Raw genomic sequence first — 12,525 nt, 5'->3', positions numbered from 1 at the left:
TTTAATCCATTTTCAGTTTATTTTTGTGTACAGTGTTAGGGAGTGTTCTAATTTCATTCCTTTACATGTAGCTGTCCAGTTTTCCCAGCACCACTTATTGAAGTGGCTGTCTTTTCTCCATTGTATATTCTTACCTACTTTATCAAAAATAAGGTGACCATATGTGCATGGGTTTATCTTTGGGCTTTGTATCCTGTTCCACTGATCTATATTTCTGTTTTTGTGCCAGTACCATACTGTCTTGATGACTGTAGCTTTGTAGTATAGTCTGAAGTCCAGGAGCCTGATTCCTCCAGCTCCGTTTTCTTTCTCAAGATTGCTTTGGCTATTCGGGGTCTTTTGTGTTTCCATACAAATTGTGAAATTTTTTGTTCTAGTTCTGTGAAAAATGCCATTGGTAGTTTGATAGGGATTGCATTGAATCTGTAGAGTGCTTTGGGTAGTATAGTCATTTTCACAATGTTGATTCTTCCAATCCAAGAACATGGTATATCTCTCCATCTGTTTGTATCATCTTTAATTTCTTTCATCAGTGTCTTATAGTTTTCTGCATACAGGTCTTTTGTCTCCTTAGGTAAGGACTGTTTTTATTTTTCAGTCAGTAATAAAAATCTTGGCTTCCATGATGTTCAATATACTAATATGTGGAGAAGAGGATGATGTATTTGATCACCAGACTTTCACACTCCATCTGCACTGCTGGAACAATGCCTGTTGCATTCATTCTTGTAATGCCAATACTTAGTATTGTGTTTGTGTTAAGGAAACCTTCAATAAACAATTGTTGAATGAATGAGATGTTTCATTTGTTTCAAGAAACAATATTTAGTCATAATCTATGTCCACTTAATGGATTTAAATCAGATTCATCTATACTTAAAAATACACTTTACCTTGCTTCCTTTTCTTGTTACAGAGCAACAGGCACCTTAGAGACCATCTCTTCTAAACCTTTGTTACAAATGAAGAAATGGAGCCTAGAATCACAAAATCTAGCAAACCTTGCCAATGTTTGCAGATGTTGTAGTGATTCAAACCAGGTAGACCCCCATCCAAGTGAACAAAGACGTTGCTATCCTCATTATCAGTGTGAAACATGGCTACCCCTTACGAAACCAAACATGTGCCCACATTCCCCCAAGTGGGACGTGGCCTGGAATAGAGAAGAATGTATCACATAAACAAATTCAAGCATTTGTTATTTTTTTTTTAAGCACCATTAGCCTTATTATTCTATCTTTACATCACTTTTTTTTAACTGCTACATTCAAATGTTGAAAAGTATCTGTTGTGTTTGTTACCATAGTTCCTGGTACCCAGTAGTTTAACAGGAAGAAAACAAATATAAAGTTGTATTTGTTACAGCATCCTCCTGAGTCTCACTTGTTCTATATACTGGTTACATCTATGGAGACTGGTTTGCCCACTCTGCTCAAGAGGCACAATGACTAGGAACCATGAAGATGGTTTCATTTCTTTTAAAATCAGTAGAAAAAAAGAAACAATCCAGATTGGATTACATTCATCCTTATACCAAAAGAGTCATAAAATACAGTTGTTAATGTTTTTGTAGAGAAAGGTCCCATGAAGGCAAAACTTCCCAGGGTCCAAGAAAATCATGATGTGGCCCTGGGCTCTCCTAGGCTGCTTGAAGAACAGGTGACCCTATAGAAGTGCACTGAGCTCATTGAAAATTGGGGCTCAATGGGTGTTCCTGGCAGTTGGAAATAGTAAGCTGATGTCTGGCTCCCATCTGACAAATATCCTGGGTTAGGTATGGTGGGGAAGTCAAAGCCAGTGGTGGAAACTGTGGGGGACGTGCTCTCTCAACGTTTGTTGGGAAAAAGGATTCATATGTTTTTCCCGTGGACCAATCCTGGGCCGCATTTAAGAGCACTGTCATAGGGCTTTCCTGGACTGTCAATAGGACCCCAACAAAAGGGTGCCTGAAGGGACTGCCAGGTTCCTAAGCAGCTGCAGAAGGAGGACATGACCAGCTAAGGTAGGGGCACATGCCTCAGCTTAAGGGGGGGCCAGGTGAGTGGTCCCTAACAGGAGTTGGGAGTGTCATTTTGAAGAAGAGAAAATCTTTCAGGCTGAAAGAGAATAAAGCAATTTATAATAATGTCAGTTAACTAAGAGCTTTCCTGCTCCACTGACCTCTGTTTTTCTCAGAAAGATGTTAACAAGGGGAAGAGGAAGGGCCAGAAAAAGGAAGAAGAAGCAAACCACACCATCCTCCACCATGTGTATGCTTCTTACCTGCATTAGGTCCTGGGTGGGGCATCGGAGAACAGTAAACTTCTACTCAGTTTTGCCATTTTGATGATTATATGGGAATGGGAAGTCTACATTTCAGAATCAAGACTATTTTAAATGACCATCTAACATTTTGTTAAGAGAGCAATCCAGTCATGCCTGAGGTTTGTTTCAGGGGCCTCAGGGACCTTCCCCGCCTCCATCAAATACATTTTAAGAGGATCAAGGGAAGGGAAACAAACCAAAACAAAACCTGGCAATTTGTTCAGTATCATCCATTTCAGCAAAAATATTCTGATACGGTTAAGAATTTCAGAAATGGTTTCACAAATTCAGATTTCCTGTCACTTGAATATTCATTATTTCACATCATGGAATAATCATTCTTCATGCAAACAAACAGACAAAATGAGCACAGAATTTAACACGTGACTTTACATGCCAAGTCATAAGTGAGGCAAAAGAGTCCCCAAAGAGCCTTTAAAGAGAGGAAGGTGCCAGTCAATAATAACACGACATCCGGGCAGCAGAAAGACTGGGGGCTGAGCAAATCCCCACTTCATGTTGTAGATCGTTGATCACATCAATCAGTCCATTCTTGATACATACAAGGCATGTGTTTGATTGTGATCGTTTCTGTTTATATAAAAATATTCATGGAAAATATGGAATATTTTGAAAATTTAAAGAACTTAATATCAAACCTGTTTTCATATGGGGGAGTTGAATGGAGTTGTTTAGCATTCAAAGTGAGTTTCCCAAATATACAATTTTTTGTAATGTCTTCACTGTGTCAATCTTCAATTTCTAGGTAATTTTACTTATATGAAATATTTGTGAAAAAGATTTTTTAAATAACTTTAGTGATAATAAATGACTAAGAATCTAGGGTTTCCCTGGTGGCACAGTGGTTAAGAATCTGCCTGCCAATGCAGGGGACGCAGGTTCAATCCCTGGCCTGGGAGGATCCCACATGCCACAGAGCAACTAAGCCTGTGCACCACAACTACTGAGCCTGCACTCTAGAGCCTGCAAGCCACAACTACTGAAGCCCGCGCACCTAGAGCCCATGCTCTGCAACAAGAGAAGCCACGACAGTGAGAAGCCCGCACACAGAAACAAAGACCCAACACAGCCAAAAATAAAAAGAAATAAATTTATAAAAAATAATAAATGACTAAGAACCCATTTATATATTTAAGTATCCCCAATATATATTATACCAATTATAATATAAGCATAAATTCTATTTTCCTAATAATATAAAGATATGATGTGCTTATGAATACAGAAAATAACTAATGACGAATTTTCCTCACAAATGCTTGACCATGGAAAGGTAGGTGTGAGGGTTCAAGTTGAAATGAGTATTCACACAACTGCTTTTAAAATATGGAAAGCCTGGGACTTCCCTGGTGGTCCAATGCAGGGGACGTGGGTTCGATCCCTGGCCGGGGAACTAAGATCCCACCATGATAAAATGTAAAGTGAAAAATGTAGGCCATGTAATAATCTATATGGTATTATCTCATTTCTGTAAAATATAGCATATATACTATTTGAAATATATAATAACGTATGTATATTATATTTGGGGGATATATACATATATACACGCATAATATATGCAAATATATTCATATATTTTATGTATATATATCTAATATATGCACTTATATATACACACACATGCACATATATCTCTATACAGGAGATTGTATATTCTTCTGGGCAATGGAAGTAGCAGGTAGAAAAGAGGGATTTCTACCTTAAGCAGTTGTATATTATTTGAAATTTTATATGTATTACTCTTAAAATATCTGTAAAATAAAGAGAAGAAAGGCTGCCAGAAGTGTTAATGTGCTTGTATTTCTCTCCATAAACTCTCCATATGCACAAACACGTACAACTTACACATTAAACCAAAAAACATTACCTTCAATTAATCTTTATACAGCGAGATAAAAGCCATCAGAGACAATTACATTTTTCTCTTGGTTAATTTAAACCATGCTAAGGAAAAAGTAATCCAACACTCATTTTATTAAATGAAGACTTTCATAAACATGCTCCATTTCTTATTCTACCATTGAGCGTAATAGGTCCTTGGCTAGAGAAATAACAGCACTAAGTAGTGATTAACATTTTTTTTTTTAACTTCAAGACATCAACCTGGAATTGCTAGATCTATCATATTTTAAAATTAAATTATTTTTTAGAGCAATTTTAGGTTCCCAGCAAAACTGAGCAGAAGGCACAGCGATTTCTCATATACCCCCTGCCCCCCACCCCCAGGAGCATAGCCTCCCCTGTTATCAACTTCCACTACCTGAGTGGTATAATTTTCACAATTGATGAAGCTATACTGATACAACATAATCACCCAATGTCCATAGTTTACAATATGGTCAATCTTGGTGTTGCATATTATATGGGATTGGAAAAATGTATGACATGTATCCATCATTATGGTATCATTCAGAGTATCTTCATTGCCTTAAAAATCCTCTGTGTGCCACCTATTCATCCCTCCCTCCACCCTAACCTCTGGAAACCACTCTTGTTTTTCCTGTCTCCATAGTTTTGCCTTTTCCAAAATGTCATATAGCTGGAATCATACAGTATGTAGCCTTTTCAGATTGGCTTCCAATGTTTAAACGTACATTTAAGGTTCCTCCATGTCTTTTCATGAATTAATAGCTCAATTTATTTTTTTAATCAAGCATGTTCATGTCACCTCATTAGCATTTAACGTCCTATAACACTAAGGTAAAACAAGATATCCTTTGGATATCTTGAAAAATAAATGAGAACAGTGCTTTTCTTGAGAACAAATGATGTTCCAAAAATCATTACTCAGAAGACTGAAACTAAAGAGCATATAAAGATTGAGAACGTGGAATGTATAAGAATAAACTTAACCAAGGAGGTAAAAGACTTTTACAGTGAAAATCATAAACACTGATGAAAGAAATCAAAGGCATAAATAAACAGAAAGACATCTGTGTTCATGGATTAGAATCCTTAATAAGGTTAAAAACGTCCATAGCACCCAAAGCAATCAATCTACAATCAACGTAATTCCTATTTAAATCCCAAGTGCATTTTTCACAGAAACAGAAAAAAATTTCTAAATTCATATGGAATCACAAAGACCTTAAATAACCAAAACAATCTTAAGAAAGAACAAATCTGAAGGTGTCACGCTTCCTGATTTCAAAATACATTATAAAGTTACAGCAATTAAAATAGTTGGTACCCACATAAAGACAGACGTAGACCAATGGAACAAAATCGAGAACCCAGAAATAAACACAGGCATTTTACATTTAACAGATCTTCGACAAGATTGCCAAGATTACATAATCGGGAAAGGATAATCTCTTCAACAAAAGGTGTTGGGGAGGCTGGATATCCATGTGTTCTTTACCACAATTTAGAAACAGTTGAGAATGTAGGTGATCATCTCCGTAATATTTAATTAGGTAATTGGGGTTGGTAACGAAATAAAAGGCTCATCAAGATCTCCAGTTTCCAGTTGTGGTCTGAGAGATGCATATTTTAGACTCTGGATAATTAGAAGGTATTAAAATAAGTTCAAACTCTCAAGAATTACTGGCTTCAAACTTGGCTTCACTTCCATTTAGTTGCATGAACTTAGGCAAGCAATTCATCTGTCGATGCTTCAGTTTTATTATTTGTGAAATATGGATAATAACTAACTCATAGTGTTATAAGGAGCTTATCATAGTGCCTGGCACATAGCAAACTCTCAATAGAAGTAACTTCCAGGGATGCTGTTGATGATAACTGCTGACCATGGTTTGGGGACAGGATTCTTTCATTTTCTGTCTCATCTCCCTCTTTCTCTCTTCCTTTTTTTCTTCTTTCTTTTTTTCTTCTCTTCCTTCCTTCTCCCTTTTTTAGTATTTTTTTTTAAACCTGTCTTCTATTTCTGGCAAAGAGCCTGTGTAATTGTACCTTTCTTCTGGGTATTATTTGCCAAGCAGGTGTAAAGTGCAGTGCAATATAATTTAGTAAAACCTAATTTTAGGTTCTGGATTTGTGCTTCTCTCCGTGTGAGTGGCTCCAGCAGGGTCCTCACACAGCTGTCATGCCCTGTGAAAGAACCCAGGCCAGCAGAGAATACGACCATGAAGGACCAAAGGAGCCAATTTTCTAATGTTTCATATTTGACTTAATTTTTTTTTTACTTAAAGGTTTAGATTAGGAAGGAATAAGTAAATGTGTTCTTAGAATCACTGTACAGGGTAAGGTTTTCTTTTGCCTCGTTCAGAGCAGATGCAAGAGCCATTTTGTCATACTGCAACACAAGGTCTAAAGACCATCTGGAGAATTTATTAAAATTAAAAGGATGCAATACAATTTGGATTACATACTTTTATTAAAGATATCAGAGAATAGATCTGATCTTTTCTATCTTCATCATCTGTAAGTTTTTTATATATAAATGTTTCTTAAAACAAGAATAAAATTATTAGAGATTGCAAACACTGCCAAGTAAAACTATTTTTTAAGAAAATTATAAAAATCCCTGCCAAAGCTCTAGTTATAAACATTAAAGAAATAAAAAAACTTTCATATTGAACTGTTATTTTTTGAGGTGTATCAGGAAGCCTCCCTCCTAAAAATGTTTTGAATGACTCAATATTCTTACCAACCAAAAAGAGAGAAGTATTTTGGGGGAAAAGAAATATGAATTATGAAAAGAAGAAGGGAAATAGAAGAAAACAAATGATTTTTCTAAAGTGTTTATTATAAGTAGTGGTTGTGTGATAACTACTTGGGGTGCAAATATCATAGACCATCTCCTTACCACTGAGGTAGGTCATATTTCTTGGCCTTTTAGTAACTTTCTGTATTAGATTCTTCTGAGTGCTTAACTTGTAACTCCTTTATTCTTTCTTACAAAGTGATGTGGGTGGTATAATTATTAACCCCATTTTACAGATAAGGAAACTGAGTGACAAGAGTTTAAGGGACTTACTTGTTCAAGATCACACACCTAGGAAGTGATCAAGCCAGCATATGATGAACTCAGTGAATCTGATTCCAGAACTTGTGTCATCACCTTTTATGCTGGACTCTTGCCTGGGGAAGAAGAATTTACCTCATTCAAAAATTGCAGTGAGGGCTTCCCTGGTGGCGCAGTGGTTGAGAGTCCGCCTGCCAATGCAGGGGACACGGGTTCGTGTCCCGGGCCGGGAAGATCCCACATGCCGCGGAGCGGCTGGGCCTGTGAGCCACGGCCGCTGAGCCTGTGCGTCCGGAGCTTGTGCTCCGCAACGGGAGAGGCCACAACAGTGAGAGGCCCGCGTACCGCAAAAAAAAAAAAAAATTGCAGTGAGTGGTGTGAGATTAACTCAATGCTGTTGTGATCCATGAGTCTATGAAAACGAGGGAGTGATCCAAGGAGAATGTCAAAAATGATGAGCATTTTGGAAAATACAGCTAATGATGAATGACAAAAATAATTAGAATGATTGAGCCTTTGAGAGGGGAGGGTATTTTTCTACTTGTGTTCATGGAATAACAGTAGTAGTAGTCATAAAAGTAGTAATAGACTATGGTGCCCATCTTTACTTTCTTTCTGCAGAGGAATTTTGTTTATGTTTCAGCAAGAAAAATATTTTTGCCTAAAGCTTGTGACTTTTTCAGATTTGCAATGGAAAATGCATATCCTCTTTTTCTTGGAAAGTTATGAGGGTGGGAGAAAAATCATGACTCTGCTGTTTACTATCCATAAAAGATTAGCTGAGATTTTTAAATTTCTTTGAGCCTGTGTTTTCTTGTCTGAACAAGAAACAGCAGTACATACGTATATGGTTGATGAGGATATTAAATGAGGTATGCCTATAGGGGTGCTTAGCATTCTGTCCAGCAACTACTTAACACATTCCAAGAGTCATTATTATGATTACTGTTACCATTATTCCCTGCAGTCAATGATAATTGCTCTGACATGAGTTTTGGTCCTCTAACGGGCAGGTACTAAAGCTTGGTCATACTGACACAGATAACTTTTGTTTAAAACAAAGATGGAAGTAGAAATAGCAAAAGCATTTTATGATGTGAGTTCACCCTGGCCAACCACCCTTGAAATTTTATATCAGTTCTGATAGTTAATTAAGAATGATCCTACTTGAATGCTAAAAATTCCATAGGAAGACTATGGAATGTTATTTTGTGACGAAGTTTTAAGCCAAACAAAAAACACACATCCTTACATGTTATTGAAGCCATTTAAGACTGAAACATAGGTAAGTAAAGATGGCTTTACCCGATCATTGGGTGGAGAGATAATGCTATCTTTATTGTAAAATTAGAGATCTTGAAAATACTTCCACACCATCTCCTGTCCTGTGTACCAGTGACCCCATGCAAACCAAACACACAAATAAATATTACACAAACACGCTACTGGCTTTTGCTTTCACCCTCACTAGTTAAGAAAAGATTTGGAAAGATAAGGTTAGTAGTATGAGCAGAGGGTGAAATATGTAATATTTTGAATGACTTTCACTCATTACGTACTTCCAGTATTTTAAATATCATAATGTGTGGGTAGTATTTCCTCCTGTATTAAGTTGCTATGGATAAATTTTTTTTTTTTTTTTTCGGTACGCGGGCCTCTCACTGCTGTGGCCTCTCCCATTGCGGAGCACAGGCTCCGGACGCGCAGGCTCAGCGGCCATGGCTCACGGGCCCAGCCGCTCTGCGGCATGTGGGATCCTCCCAGACCGGGGCACGAACCCGTGTCCCCTGCATCGGCAGGCGGACTCTCAACCACTGCGCCACCAGGGAAGCCCACTATGGATAAAATTTTAAATTACTTTTTCCTTTTTGCCACAAGAGATATAGGAAGACTAAACCCAGGTATGTTATTCCCTGAGAATGAGATTTAATTTGCCTGAATAACTCAAGTCTGTCTACAGCAGGTTGGTACTTTGGTTTTTGGTAGTTTTGATTCAGGATTAACCCTCTTGGAGATTCAAAATGGTTTTTTGAATTTTGTTTATTTTCTTGTCATCAAATATTGGAGCTTGAACAAATTGGGCTTATGGTATATCCCACTACAAGGTAAGACCTGTGAATTCAGGAATTTTGTCAAGCTGTTTATAGTTTACAGAGCAATACTAACCCATAGTAGCAGGCAGTCCTTACTTGTCGAATGCATACGTCAAGGTTTCTCAACCTTGGCAACTACTGACATTTTCCATTTGATTCTTTGTTGTGGGCAGCTGTCTTCTGCATTGTAGGATGTTGAACAACATCGTTGGCCTCTAACCTCTAGATGCCAGTAGGTGTCAGTAGCACCAACCCACCCCTCCCAGCTGCGACAACCTCATATGTCTCCAATTATTGCCAAATGTCTTTTGGGGGAGGGAAGGGTCCACATTGCCCTTTATTGAAACCACTGCAGCAAGTGAATGTATTGCCTTGACATGTCAAAGGAAATCTTCCAAACTATAAGTTCCTGGCTGAACACGAATGAAGAATTTGGAAGCTATTTGATTTACATAATCAATACAGGGCACTAAAATGGATCATTTACTCTCCACCAATGTTAACAGGATTATTGAATCATTTCGAGAGATTTGTTATTGTAAGAGGGAAATTATCTTTCGTCATCATGGGGCAGAAGAGAAGGGGTCACCCTCAGTCACTGAGAGTAATATTGTGGCAGTGTTTTATCATCCCTCCTACTTCTCCCAACCCAGTTCTTAAAGGAACCTAATGTTATTTCCAGGTCCGAATACAGAGGTTCTAGCCCCAATGTCTACAAAGTATTTAACATTGCAAATGGGATATGGAACTCTGGGTTATTTTGGTGACGCAGCTGTTGACAGCTCATACATTTCTGGAACGTGAGAAGCATCCTCTGACAATGTGCAATTGTTGTCTAAGCGACTACATTGCCATTTGCCACAGTTCTGGCTCCCTTCACGTGGTGTTTAGAGGACTTGGAAAATTTGCCACCGTATTAGCAAGGAGGAATGTTGGGTGTGAAGACAGGCCTGGGGGAATAGGCTCAGTCATCACACTTCATCCTCGCCAAGTTCTCAGCTCAAATGAAATGCAAGTGGGTGGTATTTTAAATAAATCAATCTCTCTGTCTAAAGAGATACAAATGTTTAGATGATCTTAGGCACATCACTTAGCCTTTCTAACCTGGATATACTATCCATAAAAGAGGGGATGGCGGTGATGCTTAAATGATGTATTTAAAGTACCTAGCACAGTGGCTGGCATGTAGCGAGAACTGAATTGATATAAGCTATTATGATAATTATCATCATTATTAAACATATGCAGGAGGTGTTACACCGCATAAGCTAGTTGACAATAATGGAAAGAGGAAGGATTCAAGGACAATGAAGTCATACAGGGTGGAATCTTGGTTCAGCTACTTACTAGCTGTGTGAACACTTGTATCAATCAGCCTAGGTTATGCTGCATTGTAGTAAAAAAAGACTTTAACATCTCAGTTGCTTACAGCTACAAATTAATTTCTTGCTCAGCTCCACATCCATCAAGGTCCAGTTGCAGCTCTACACTACATCAGTCTTATGCCAAGACCCAGGCTGTGAGTGTAGCCTCTGTGTAATATTGTACATTGTATTCATCATAGCAGAAGGAAATTAACAAGATGGCAAATCATGAAGAAGTTCTTAAAACTTCCGCTCAGAAATGCATTCATCACTTCTGCCCACAACCACTGACCAAAGCAAGTAACACTGCAACTCCTGAGTTCAAAGGGGCAAGGATATATAGCGGAGGGGCACTGCAGAGAGTGACAAGACGGTGCCACAATCGACCACGCCTCTAATGTGGGCCTCTGAGCCTTCACCTTTGCTTCTGTAGAAGTGTTAGCAGTCAGAAATTCAACTAATACACACGGAGAGATTATGATGTACCAGACTCTGCCCAAGATACGTTATCTACAAAACCTCGAGTCCTCATAACAACCAGCTAAATTAATGTTGTTGGCTCCCTTTGACAGATTTTTAAAAACATGAGGTCTTTAGGACGTTAGATAACCTCACACACAAAATCATATACAAAAATTGCAGGACACACAGTAAGTATTTGTAGTTGCATAATGGCTTATTTTTGAAACAACTTGTTTCTAATTGTTTTAGACTCTATCTGCATGTAGGAAGAGCAGTAGGAACAAAACTGGCTGGCTGCAGATGGTGCAACTAGCCCTCTGGAGTTCTGACTCACTAACTTTCTAGTTTTTCTCCAACAAAACCCACGGGCAGGGGGCATCTACATTGGGACACTCTTTCTTACCCAGTTTTGGCCCGCTGCCTCCCCTTCTCAGACTCTAAACTATTCATTTGCATCTTTCTCCCCAACTCCTGAATATTAATTACTCTCCCTCCTCCTCTTCCCCCCATCCCCCAACTCCAGACCTTTTTGGCAAATCTTATTAGTAAACAGATGGGCTATCTGTGTTGCTGGGAGACCACTTCATACATGGGGTCCAGTCCAAAGGGAGTGAGAAGGAAGGGGACATATCAGCTACAAGGTGGAATGGCTAAGCGTGCTGAAGACGACTCCTCCTTCTTTTCTGATTATTTTGAATTCAACTCTGGCTTCATTCTCTGCACTCCCCTTCCATGGCCCTCAATTCCGTCATCCCTAAAATGAGAATAACACTACTACTAACCCATGGGGGTTTTGTGAATATTTAATGAAGTAATGTTTATAAAGCCCTTAACACAATTTCTGATTCATAGAAAGAACTCAATTGTCTTGTTGTTGTTTACTAGTTTTGGCAAGCTTAGCAGACTAAGGGAGAAAGAGTACGAGTTGAGGTGGGGATGCACTCAGGCCTATTTATGACGGACTGGGGGAGCTTCATTCGAGGGTTGTATCCTAGGCAAAGTTTCCCAGTAGAAACAGCATGAGTTTTGAAGGAACTTGAATTCCAATCCCTGTTTAGCCCCTCATGAGCTATGTTAGCTCGGCTAATTCAGCCTCGCGAAGTCTATTTTTTTTTTCCTACTTTAAAAAATGGACATTATAATTCTCTCCCGACCTCACACAGTGGCCATGGGATTACCTGCCTGGCACACTGTCCCATATTTTCATGATTTATTCGTTTCCCCTCTCCCCCTTCTAGCTCCCTTCCCCCTGGCCTGACCCTCTGCTTACCCCTGAGGTAACGGGCAGTGTTTAGCCTGTTCCTTGATGTATCCCAGCACCTGGCACTGCTTGGTCACATGGAGAACGTTC

The sequence above is a fragment of the Leucopleurus acutus genome (assembly GCF_964270905.1).
Source record: "Leucopleurus acutus genome assembly, chromosome: 10".
In the NCBI taxonomy this organism is placed as follows: domain Eukaryota; kingdom Metazoa; phylum Chordata; class Mammalia; order Artiodactyla; family Delphinidae; genus Leucopleurus; species Leucopleurus acutus.
The sequence above is the reverse complement of the archived record's forward strand: the minus strand, read 5'-3'. Positions refer to the sequence as shown.